This window comes from Cervus elaphus, chromosome 9 (genome assembly GCF_910594005.1).
Source record: "Cervus elaphus chromosome 9, mCerEla1.1, whole genome shotgun sequence".
Classification (NCBI taxonomy): Eukaryota; Metazoa; Chordata; class Mammalia; order Artiodactyla; family Cervidae; genus Cervus; species Cervus elaphus.
The window spans coordinates 62397754-62410832 of record NC_057823.1 but is presented as its reverse complement, the minus strand read 5'-3'; the positions used below and the strand labels follow the sequence as shown (position 1 = coordinate 62410832).

The 13079-nt window shown below is 43.9% G+C and overlaps 1 protein-coding gene and 1 long non-coding RNA gene across 4 annotated transcripts in view; one reads left to right on the top strand and one right to left on the bottom strand.

Moving 5' to 3' along the window:
- The window catches only part of HMGXB3 (HMG-box containing 3), a 67019-nt gene extending 63733 nt beyond the window's left edge, over positions 1–3286 (bottom strand). Inside the window, exon 1 of one of the 3 annotated variants that reach the window (XM_043913262.1) lies at positions 2779–3286. The gene's annotated coding sequence lies outside the window, so the exon portion shown is untranslated. The remainder of the gene's footprint in view (positions 1–2778) is intronic. The other 2 variants (XM_043913263.1, XM_043913261.1) reach the window with 2 other exon arrangements.
- Positions 3287–3345: 59 nt separating this feature from the next.
- Positions 3346–8067, top strand: LOC122700397. Its single transcript, XR_006342765.1, has 2 exons — positions 3346–3484; positions 6043–8067. It is a non-coding gene; the product is annotated as an uncharacterized LOC122700397 (long non-coding RNA).
- Positions 8068–13079: the final 5012 nt, after the last annotated feature.

Below are 13079 nucleotides of genomic sequence, written 5' to 3'. Positions count from 1 at the left end.
TGCAAAGAGCAGATGCTGGGAAAGACCTGATGCTGGGAAAGATTGAGAGCAGGAGGAGAAGGGGGCAACAGAGGATGAGATGGTTGGATGGCCTCACCGACTCAATGGACATAAGTCTGAGCAAACTCCAGGAGACAGTGAAGGACAGGGAAGCCTGGCGTGCTGCAGTCCATGAAATCACAAAGAGTCAGACATGACTCAGTTACTCAACAACATCCTTAACAAGGGCCCCAGGTGATTCCCCTGACTAGGCAAATCTGGGATCACTAGCTTAGCCCTTTCACTTATATTCACTCATGAGACACTCAGTAATCCTTCAACTCAAAAGATCTATTAGCCCCATGTTATAAGAATTCCATATGGTAACAGGGCTGATTCCCTGGTGGCTCAGATGGTAAAACATCTGTCCTCAATGCAGGAGACCTGGGTTCGATCCCCAGGTCGGGAAGAACCCCTGGAGAAGGAAATGGCAACCCACTCCAGTACTCCTGCCTAGAAAATTCCATGGATGGAGGAGCCTGGTGGGCTACAGTGCATGGGGTCGCAAAGAGTCGGACACGACTGAGCGACTTCACTTTCACTTTCTATGGTAACAGGTGAATACTTGGCCAAGAGTCATTTCTGGACGCTCCTTCATGTTTCATGCCTTAAGTAAAATGCTTCATTGATTTTCATTCATTCAAATGTGTAATAAGTGCCAATATATAGGAAGTTTCTTTACACTCTGCCAGCCTGTGTGACTTTGGATAGGTCCTTAAGCTGCTTTATGTTCAATTCTCTTTTTAAATAATAAAAACCAATGTCTCACCCACCTTACCACAGATTACAGTGATAAGGCTCAAGGAACAGCAAAGTGCTATACAAAAAGGGTTCATTATTAAAGATGAATAGGCTGTGACTGAGATGCTTAATGACCTGCCCAAAGGGACACCACATCCAGGGACTCGAAAAGCAGATTTTTTTTTAACTCAAAAATTCAACTGTGAGCCTTCTTCCATTACACTACACTGCTCCCATCTCCATTAGCAACATTCTAAATCAGCACTGTTCTATTAACATTTTGAAATGATCGAAATGTTCTTCATCTGTGCTCCTCCAATATGGTAGCTACTTATAGATACTGAGCACCTGAAATACAGATTGTGTGACTGAAGAATTGATTTCATTTTACTTAACTGTAATTAGTTTAAATAGCCACATAAGGTTAGTGACTAAGGTATTTAACCACTCAGGTGTAAACAGTAATCTGACAGACAGACATTAACTCTCCAGAACTGGTCTAAGAAACAGATAATCTACTAACAGCCTTTCCTAGGGAAAGGAAGGCATTACAAAAAATTTCAATGACTAGTTCAAGAAGAGTTAGTTTATTTGTGGCCACATTCTAAGTTGGAGTTTTACCCACAGACTCAATCCTTGGACGCAGAAAGGTTCCCAGAAACTTCATTGTACAAGAAATAATACAGTTGCTCCACAGAATCTGTGAGAAGATAATTTAGGATTCTGGGAAGAAGGAGCTGTGTAAGTAAACACAGAACTGCTATGTGTATTACAAGGTCCACTCACATTTCAATTTAGAACTCACTCCACAAATGAAGTATCTGATAAGTTATAATGAGAAAAAGAGCACTGCATGTTGAGTCAGGAGACCTGGATCCAAGTCTAAATTCTAACCAAGCGATCTCAGGTAAGTCTATTCCCACCCTAAAATTCTGCTGTTCCTCAAGTTAAGACTGAAGACGCTGAAATCTGTGGCTCCTAACCTTGAGAGGCAAGAACACCTTTGAGAATGCTGTGAAAGTGGAAATACTCTCTCCCAAAAAATGCAGATAATTATTTCACTTTTAATTTTTAAAGATATACTGAAGGCTAAGAACACACTTCCTAAAGTTCTTTCTACTTCTGTACCACCTCTAAATGATTTCACTTACCACTAGAAAACATAACAACCCCCCACCCCCCAAAAAAAACCCCAGCCTTCTGTTACAGCACAACTCTAGAGAAGAACATAACCCACATTCGACTGGGTCAGAAACAGACCAGTGCCTTCACTGAGTAAGGGACCCAAGGGTTCAAACCAAAGCTATGTGAGGATGTGCTTTTATTTTTTGCCTTCAATTGACTCCTCAGCCCTTGAGTCTTACAGAGAAAAGCAATCACTGCAGGAGAGCTTCTGTAAAGAATGACATAAAGGGTTTTAGCACGCAGAGCAAAACAAGTTAAAAAACAGTCATACAAACACATTGAGGGTTAGGGGCAGGAAGAGACTACCCTGGGTCTTGGCTTGTTTGACTAGCCTGGCTTAAGCCTGGGTTCAACAGTGTTTTCAGATCCTAGTCCCCAGTACAGCAATGCAAAAAAAAAAAAAGCCAAGATAATATAAAGGGTAAAAACCAAGGGCTCTGGAGGACAGAAGATCAGGGTACTAATTTAATTCACGCACTTTAACAGCACGCGCACAAAGTTCTATGACCTTGAGCAATCTACTCTCACTGTCGAAGCCTCAGTTTTCTCCTCTTGTAAAAGAAAAGTAAGGTAATACTTGAAATATGTGACACACATTCACTATCCCATCAGATACCCCTCGGACCCTCATTAAATGGCCTTTGACAGCACAGCTGTGGGACACGGTTGGCCTATGGGCCTTAGACGAATGCGGGAGGAGACTAAGGCACACTGCTCCCAAATTGAGGAAGAGGCAACAGCGTTCAGAGAGCCGCAGCTCCCAGCTCGTGGGCGCCCAGCTCGTGCAGCGCCGCGCTCAAGGGCGGGACTTACCTGGAGAAGCGTGAAAGCCGCGCGGCTCACATTCCCGGAGGCGCCCGGCCAGGGGGCTCGACGAGGGGGCTGGCCGGCGCACTCGCGCTCCCCGCTGTCGGCGAGAGGCGGCTCCAGTCGTGGCAGTGGCAGCAAGGAAGTGGAGACGAGGACTCGCGCGCGCATCCCGGGGGCTAGAGGAGCCCCGGCCCCGCGGCCCCGCCCGGCGACACACGGCGCGGAGTCGCGACAGCCCCTCTCGCTCCCCTTCCTCGGAGTCGCGATATGGGGTCGTGGAGGGAGGGTGTGGAAGCACACGTTCGCCCCGCAGGCTCTTCAATGACGCCTGCCGAGGGCCCCGGGGGTCAAGCCCCGGGAAACCCGAGGAAGAAAGCAGGGACACGGGCGTCACCGCGGCACCGGCTCAGCCGCAACAGTGGCGGCAGCACCAGCAGCACACCTCGAATCGCCAGGGAGACCTGTCCCGGCGGTCCTCGCGGCGCACCGGAAGAGGCCGGCGGCGCGTGACTGCGTGCGACCCCTCGCGCAAGCGCAGTAGTCCCGTCTCAGACTGAGGGGCGGGCCCATAGAAACTGCTTAGAGACTTAGAAGGGGGCTGCTAAGGAAGACGGACTGCTTCCTGCTAGAGGTTCCGGGAGACGGAGGAAGCTGCGGCCGCCCGCGCTGGAAGCCCTCAGCCCCTCGGGTGTTGCCGTAGGGCGTTCAGGTAAATGGGGCGGGGCTGTGCCGAGGGCGGGGATCGAGGCCCCGCCTCTCCTGTCAAAGCTAAGTCGGGCCAGAGGAGCCTCAGCACGATCCCCCAACACGGGATGCCAACAAGGCATGACCCCATTCCTGCTCTGTCACCGCTTGTTCAAGATAGGGTTGTTACTTCTTAGCGTGTCATCAAGCCGTCCTCCTCACCCAGTGATCTGCCCGCAATCCGTCTCTCCCACCGTCCCACGCACAGTAGTGGTTGTGACGGATTCAAATGGAACTGAATGACATGTGCAATCAGATAAGAATTGTCCCTTCCTGCCGATGTTACAGGTCGTCCTACATTGGTACAAGTCCCTGCACTCTTACTACTATGCAAATCTGCTTATTTTCTCCTTATACCACCATCACTTTTCTCCATCTACCACTATCACCAGCCTTCTCCTAGTCACCTGCCTGGACTGACGCAGTTTCTTCCAATCTCCTCTCTTTTCCCTCTACAATCTATTCTCCACACAACACGCAAACATATCTTCTTGTATTGTAAATCTGATTAGGTCACTCTCTGCTTAAGACCTTCCAGTGTCCTCTTGTTTACTTCGAATAAAATTCAAATTTATCTTGACCTCCAAGGTCTTGATTTAGCTCTGAGTCATTCTTCCACATCCCTTCTCAGTACTGGTATTGTTCCCAGAACAAGCTATATCGCACTCTGTAGTATGCAGAATGCTAGCTTTGTGCTGAGCTTCCTTGGGTTTGAATTCCAGTCCCATCATATATAAGCTATATTAAGAATGTAAAGTATTTATAGCAAGTTATGTTTACAAAGAACCAATAATTGGTACTCATTTCAGTAAATGGCATCACCATTCACTCCATTGATAAGTGCTCAAGCCAGAAATCTGGGAGTTATCCTTGACTCCTCTTGCACCTCACATCCAATCCATCAGGAAGCTCTGAAAGAACATAGTCCCAAACCGACCACTTCTTACCATCTCCATTATTACTCTAAAACAAGCCACCATTATCTCACATCAGGACTCCTGCAACAGCCTCTAGTCTCCTCCTTTTTCTCTGACACCCTTCCATTCGATTCTTCACACAGCAGTCATCTTTTTCTTTGCTTAAAATCCTTCAGGAGTTTCTTGTTGCACTCAAATTAACATATCCCAACTATATATGGCCTACTAGGCTAGCCTGCATTTATCTTCAGATTTAGGGCCACCTCTTAGGAAAATGGACTTTACCCATTAGGTTCTCCACCTTGCAACCAAAAGACTTTCTAAAGTGCAAATCTGATCATGTCATTCCAAAAACAAACAAACGAAAAAACAAAACTCTAAAGGCCTCTTACTATCCCAAGATCCTTGTTTTCTTCTCCAAAGACACTTCCCCCCCGACAATGCCTTTTTATTTTCTACAGTACTTCATTGCCTTTACACATAGTTTCTTCTACCTCATGAATTCCTATTTGTTTATACTTTAACTCCTAACATCAATCTTGTTTCCTCTTAGAAGTACACTGCCCATCTCTGTCCCACCCAGTTGATCATCCCACTTCTGTGTTCTTCCACAGTACACTGTAGCCTCTATTAAAGTACTCCATACACTCTATAGTTTTGTCTTCCCTGCTTCCCTAGTAATGTCCTCAGTGGTAGGCACTATGCTGTATTCATCTTTGTATGGCTGACATCAAGTCCAGTGCTTAGCACAGAGAGGATGTCATGAATGGATAGACATGTGTGGAGGTAGTGGCAGAGGTCTCACAGCCTAACGTACAGCAGCTTCTCTTGTTCTCAGAGGATTCTCATGATAAAAGGTTTAAGCAGGAAGTTACCAAAACTGCTACCGCTGAATTATTTCCTTCATAGCACATATCACACTCTGGATTAACAAATTTTTCTGTTCAATTATTGTTTATCTCCCTACATCACATTGTATATTTCATAAGGGCAGGAACCTTGACAATGTTGTTCATCACTGTATCCTCACCACTAGGCACCTGTAATTATTTATTAAATGGATGTGTGGCTACCAGAAACATCTTCCCACAGTGAAAAATCCTTCCAAACCATGGTGACAGAGCTATAAAGATTTCACTGTGGTGAGATTTCAAGCAGGACTATAGATTGGCAGAAATAGCACTAATCTGAGTCAAGAAATCTGAGCTATATGAACTTGGGTAGGTCCCTTCCCTGGGCCTCAGTTTCTGCATCTATGAAATGAGCCTGATAATAATTAATTGAATTTATATAATGCATTGCTATTTGCAGAGATTTTACCATCTATTATTTCAGTGTAGCCTCATAGCAGACAGAGCAGACACAGTTATTATTTTTATGAAGGCTCAGAAAATCTGAGGAAACTTGACTAGATCTATTTCAAAAATTCTATTAATATGATGAATCTGTATAAGTAATCTCTACAATAAGTCAGTAGCATGAACCCCATCTTCTCTTGACTTTGGCCTTATCATTTTTTAATACGATTTTAAAAAATCTGAACCCATCTTTTAGGGGGAATCCATTATCGTTGGTTCCTGATAGGCACTCCATTTTGTCTTCTCAGTTTTCCACACTTGTAGCAAAACAAGCCAAGAAGAGGAACAGACACAGCCTTGGTAGTTGTGGCCTGGCCCTCATTCTACAGACATGGCAAACAAGGGGATCAAGAAGCATCCGCAGTCCTCCCTGGAGGAGAAAATGAGTTGTGGAAGCTGTAGACTCAGGCAAGAGGAAAGGCAATGTGGCAAAAGAATTTGGCATTACTCCTTCTACTCTGTCTACATTGTTAAAGTGAAAGTCACTCAGTTGTGTCTGACTTTTTGTGACCCCCGTGGACTATATAGTCCATGAAATTCTCTAGGCCAGAATACTGAAGGATCGTGCCAAATTTGAAGAAAAGATGCAGGAGGCATGTATGGGACCTCAGCAGAAAAGGATAAGGAATGCTTTTTATGACGACATTGATAAGGCTGTTTTTGCCTGGTTTCAAGAAATCCATGCCAAAAACGTTCTTGTGACTGGTTCTGTCATTTGGAAAAAAGCACTAAACTTGGCCAATATGCTTGGCTATGACAGTTTTCAAGCAAGTGTGGGCTGGCTGAACAGACTTCAGGATCGCCACTAAATTTCTTTGGAAGCAGTCTGTAGAGGGGAGAGTGAGAGATTAATGAACAGTTAATAAGTGGCATGCAGAGGAAATTATAAAACTAGTTGCTGACTTCAGCCCAGATGATATCTTTAATGCTGATGAGACAGGAATGTTTTTCCAGTTGTTTCCCCAGCACACACTTGCTGCTAAAGGGGACCATTGTCAAAGGGACAAGAAAGCGAGGCAGCAGTTGACAGCACTCTTTTGTTGCAGCGCTTTAGGAACTGAAAAAATGAGACCGTTGATTGTTGGTAGGTCAGCCAACCCACGCTGCCTCAAGAATGTCCATTCTCTCCCCTGTGACTACTGAGCCAACCAGCAGGCATGGATGACACAGGATCTGTTTAATGAGTGGTTGATGCAAGTGGATGCCAGGATGAAACAGGTGGAATGCTGGATCCTCCTGCTGATCGACAAGTGCTCTGCTCACAGCATGCTTCTTCCATGCTTAGAAAGCAGTCAGGTGTGGTTTCTGCCCTCAAACTGTACTGCCGTCCTGCGGCCACTGAACCTTGGCATAATTCATACCATGAAAGTGCTGCACAGGGGCCACCTTCTACAACTGATCCTCCTCAAGTTCAACAGCAGTGAGGATAAAGAAAAAGTGGACATCAAGCAGGCTGATGACATGATTGCTACAGCATGGTGGTCAGCCAAGCGGTCCACAGTGGTGAAATGCTGGCAGAAGGCAGGCATCGTCCCTGTGGAACTGACAGATTCTGACACAGAAACAGTCACCGGTGAACCAGGTATTGCCACTGAAAAGTTGTGGCACTTGGTGGCTCTTGCCACCTGTGTCCCAAATGAAATAAATTTCTAAGACTTTGTCACTGCAGACGATGACCTCATCATCTCTCAGGAGCTGTTGGACACAGAGGTAATCCAGGACATGGGAGCCAGCCAAAGTACTGATGAAGCTGGAAGTGAAGATAAGGGGGAGGCATCTTTACCACAGCAGCCAAAAATCACCATCACAGAGGCCATCTCAAGTGCACAGAAACTTAGATGGTTCCTTTCCACCTGTGCTGGTGTTCCTGATGCCATTTTTGGACAGCTAAATGGCATAGAAGAATATTTAATGAGATGAGTGATGCAAACTCTTGTTGATTCCAAAATTACAGATTTCCTCCAAACAAAATAATGTAGAAATTAACTGCCTCTTTTAATTCAGAGGATGTAGTTTATAAGAATAAATTTCTTTAGATAGGATATTGAACTTAAATTTTGAGCAATATTATGACAACATTCCAGTTTTCTGAAATAATCAAGAAACTTTCTTGAATGGAATTTGGGACCGAAGGCTTTTCATTTCTAATAAGTTCCCAGGTGATGCCAATGCTGATGTGGTCCAAGGCCCGTGCCTGAGAACCACTGGTCCTGCTGGGTTCTACCATTTCTCTTTTTAACTAGCCATCTAAATACTCCCAATCACTAACTGTCAGAAAAAGAAAAAAGCATCAGCTGTTCTTACTCTAGAGCTGTAACTCCTTCCTGCTGATCTCGTAACTCCAGAACCTTCTTAGCTATTCTCCTGAATGCCCTACCAAGTATTCAGTAAAGGTACATCTATGTCAAAAGAATTACCAAGAGCCATCTAGCCTATCAAAGCATCTTTTAGCACTTCAGGATTATTATCAGTAGGGTGCCAGAGTATGGGAAAATAAAGTGCCTGATAGAGGAGACATGCTACAACCTGGAAAGCATGGTAATACTGGTACCTCTCAAACCCAGGCAAGGCATGAGGAACATTTATAAGAGAAATGACCTGTGTGAGAATGTTTGGATTATTCGGATAATCCACAGTGGTCCTCTGCACACCAGTGGATAACCCAACCTGGACCATGTCATTAATACAAGGGCATACTGTTTGCCTTCACTACAATTACTTCATTGCTGTTGTTCAGTCGCTTTGCGACCCCATAGACTGTAGCCCACCAGGCTCCTCTGACCGTGGGCTTTCCCAGGCAAGAATACTGGAGTGGATTGCCATTTCCTTCTCCAAGGGATCCTTCCAGGTCAAGGATCAAATCTGCATCTCCCACACTGGCAGGTGGATTCTTTACCACTGAACTACCAGGGAAGCCCATAAATCACCCTTGTTCATTTGTATTTGTTTCTCAAAGAGTCTGTGAGAGCAGAGTTAAGTTACTTAAAGCTGTATAAATTTATCATCAAATTTATATTAAACACAACACTGTAAAGCAATTATCCTCCAATTAAAAATAAAAAGTAAACTTAAAAATTATATTAAAAGTTTTTCTCCTATAAAAAGGCATGCTTAATATCCTTTGAAACCCTAGTATCTATTCGTCATGAGTCAGATAAGTATCAGGTTCATTTTTAGAAGGTGTACACAATACCTGTTACTGTTGTAGTGTGGTTCCCTGCCATAGGTTAATTTTATGGCTATTTCAGAAATCCATAGCAATTTAGTGACTTTTCTTCCTGTAGTTACTTAATTGAAACAGATGTATAAAGCAGATTAATCATAGAAAATACCACTTCCATGTTGAACAAAAGAACAAACACAGCAGATGCTTAAATAGATGTGTTTTTTTAAAAAACCTTATTATGGATATTTTTTCCTTTTAACAAACTAATATAATTTGAATTAAAGTTACTATACATATTTAAAATTATTAACACATAGGAGAGGAAAACAGTATCTTCTGGCTAAGTCCTGTGGTTCTGTCACACTGTCAGCACCTTAATTGCTCTCATCATGTGTCAAGATTACTGATGAAATTTCTAATTTCTTCCCTCATCTTTCTCCTCAAGTCCATTTTGCACATAATGTTAGAACTCTTTCCCCTCCCCAGTTATCTGTGGTGGCTCCCAAAGGCCTACAAAAGCAAGACTATTTAGCTGAGTTCTAGCACCCTCTGGAGTTGACTACAACCTGCATTTCCAGCTTGGTTGCTCAGCAGTTTAGTGTGTGTGGCCCCCACCATGGGCCATTGTCTTCACTCCATACCCATGTCTGCCAGTGTGCTTTGGCCTGAATGCCTCACCCTGTTCTCTACCAAGCTGGGCCTCACATGTTCTTCAAGCACTAACCAGAGTCCTCTTTCTTTCAGCCCTTCTTGAAGACTCCAGCACCTGTTCCACCTTTCTCTCCCTCAACTCCTCAGCACTACTGTCTCTGTCATTCAGTTAAGCACTTAAACGTTTTGTCGACTTCCTGTAGCCAGACTGTAAGCTCCATGAGAGCAGGAACCACTCTGCCTTTGTAACCATAAAGGTGCCTAGCACTGTCCTGGGAACATCAATAAACATCAGTAGGCACATTAGTAAACACTGGTGTATAAATTAACGTCAAGTAGTGTCAAAGCCACCTTATTTTTAAAGCTGCCAGAAGCACTGATCCTACTAGAAAATGATTTGGAGATAAGATAGTGCTGCCCTCTATTTTAAAAGGACTTGCAAAATTTTTCCATGAATCATTGCTCAAATGTTATTTCAGTCCAGGTTACAATCTATTCTTTGATAATGAAGAATTCTAATACAGTGTTAAACCTATTTCCTTGCACAGAAAGTCACTGCGGGAATCTCCATTTCTGTAAGAGAAGACTTTGGTGTGAAAGGCTTTGTCTCAGTTCTTTGTATATAGTAATATTCAGTAAGTATGTGCTTAAATGTGCTCTTTAAAAAAAGAAATCTCACATTCTTGACTCATTTAACATATCATATGAATTATATCCAAGTAGATGGAAATCAGATCCAGGAGAGCTTTTGCAGTCTGGTTTATGTCAGGTGAAACTTCGCTCCTCTTGGATATTGGTTTTTTTTGTTGTTGCTGTTTCTTTGCCTTCTGGAATGTGGGATCTTAGTTCCCTCACCAGGGATGAAACCTGTACCCCCTGCAGTGAAAGCACAGAGTTTTAACCACCGGACCACCTGTAAAGTCCCCAAATTAGAGGGTTTTAACACTTTTTTAAACTAAAAAAGGTTGATACTATCCCTCCTTGGTCTACTGTCTTCATCAGGCCCTCTCTGGCTTTTCTCTGACTTTCTGTTCCCTCCAACCCCACTTGAGGATATAATTTTGTTCCATCTGACCAATCCATTTTGTAAGCCACCATTCTGGGATTATGGACCTACCTCAATTGTGCTGTCATGAGGATAAAAAAAGTGTACCTGTAAATGCTGTCTGTTGTCATCACTTGCTTCCCAAGTAGCCTAGTGGTAAAGAATCCCCTGCCAAAAAAAAAAAGATTCCACCTGCCAATACAGGAGGCACAAGAGATGCAGGTTCGATCCTTGGGTTGGGAAGATCCCCTGGAGTAGGAAATGGCAACCTGCTCCAGTGTTCTTGCCTGGAAAATTCCATGGACAGAGCCTAGCAGGCTACAGTCCACGGGGTCACAGAGTTGGACACAACTGAGCACATACACACACATTGTCATTACTATCCACCCAATTTGAAACCTAACCATCTAGAGGCAAGGACCTGCCTTACCACTAAAATATCTTGGGATTCAGTGTTCCAGAACCACCCAACCTGAGAAATAGATAAAACTTAAGGAGTTATCTTTGCCCTATTCCTATGAAGGGCTCTTTCATTAAAATGGAAGAAAGCTAAGGAACTTCCCTGGTGGTCCAGTGACTAAGACTCCATGCTCCCAATGTAGGGGGCCAGGATTCAGCCCCTGATAGGAGAACTAGATCTCACATGCCACAACTAAGACCTCAAGAAGCCAAATAAATATTTTAAAAATTGATGTGTAAAAGAAGAAAGCTAAGCCTTATTGACTGCATATTTATGTCAAGCATTGTCTCACTTCTTATCATTTAATCTTTCCAACAAATAATACCAAAGGCTAGATAGTTACCTTCGAATTGGGATATGGTAGAGGGCTTCCTTGGTAGCTCAGTTGGTAAAGAATCCTCCTGCAATGCAGGAGACCCCGGTTTGATTCCTGGGCCAGGAAGATCCTCTGGAGAAGGGATCAGCTACCCACTCCAGTATTCTTGGGCTTCCCTTGTGGCTCAGCTGGTAAAGAATCTTCCTGCAATGCGGGAGACCTGAATTCGATCCCAGAGTTGGGAAGATCCCCTGGAGAAGGAAAAGGCTACCCACCCCAGTATTCTGGCCTGGAGAATTCCATGAGCTGTATAGTCAATGGGGTCACAATGAGTCCGACACAGATGAGTGACTTCACTCACTCACTCAGAGCATATTCCTGCCACCAGAGGGCAGGGGTGGGCTACATGAGGGAGACAGTTCAGCCAACCGAAGAAATTAGGAGCAGCCACTTGGAATTTCTGACATGGCAGAGACTAAAGTAGACGAGGAAGGGGAGAGGAGACACGGGATGTGGGACTTGTTCAAGCAACTGATTTAGAAATAACTGTACCTTGAGCTTCCCTGGTAGCTCAGTGGTAAAGAGTCTGCCTGCCAATGCAGAAGACATGGGTTCAATCCCTGGTCCAGGAACATCCCACATGCCAAGGAGCTACTGCTAAGCCCATGTGCCACACAACTATTGAGCCTATGCTACAGAGCCCTTGCACTGCAACTACTGAAGCCTGTGTGTCCTAAAGCCCATGCTCCATGACAAGAGAAGCCACAGCAATGAGAGGCCTGTATACCGCAACTAGAGTAGCCCCCAATGTCCACAACTAGAGAAAAATCTGTGCAGCAATGAAGACCCACCACAGCCAAAAATAAAATTATTTTTAAAAAAGAAATAACTGTACTTCAGACTACCCAGTCGACCCCGTTATACACACTTATCCCTTCAACTATTGATAACCACATGCCACATAATTGACTCTGGGCAATAATTGACAGGCTCTGCAAATAAGCCAGTGTTAAGAGAAGTAGTCACCCATCAATATATCCATGCTTTCAATAATCACTGAAATGTTGGACCTTATAAAATACCCACTGCTGACCTAAGAGGCACAAAGAATGAATTAAGTTCATGACCCTCCCCTCAAGCAGTTCAGGAAGCAGAGATCAATGAGAGGGGAAAAAATAATAATAAAGTTGTAAATACCATTTTAGAGAATAACCAGAGAATTTACAGAAGTACAGAGATAGAGCCCAAAGGAGCCCCTGCATGAGAAGAGGAATTCAATAGGAATTGTTGCTAAGAGCCAGGGACATTTAATATGAAGTGTCTGAAGGAAGAGTAGGGAGTTATGTATATGGGGCTGGGAAGCAATCCCTGGCAGAAGGAACAGCCTTCTACAAAAAGGCCTGAGTATTAAAAAAAAAAAAATGGCCCATTTGGGAAAAGCTAAGGTTAGAGGTAGGGATGTCAAGCAAAGGATGTGTGGTAGGACAAGTGACTGGAGATGCAAGCAAGAACATAATTTTTAAGGTCCTGTTGGCTAAAGCATTAATCTTGAACTTAACCTAAAAACACTGGAGAACCACTTATAAGTGTCAAACTTCATTTTTGTAGAAATTGAGAACTAATGTAGAGGCTGAGCTGGAGAGATAC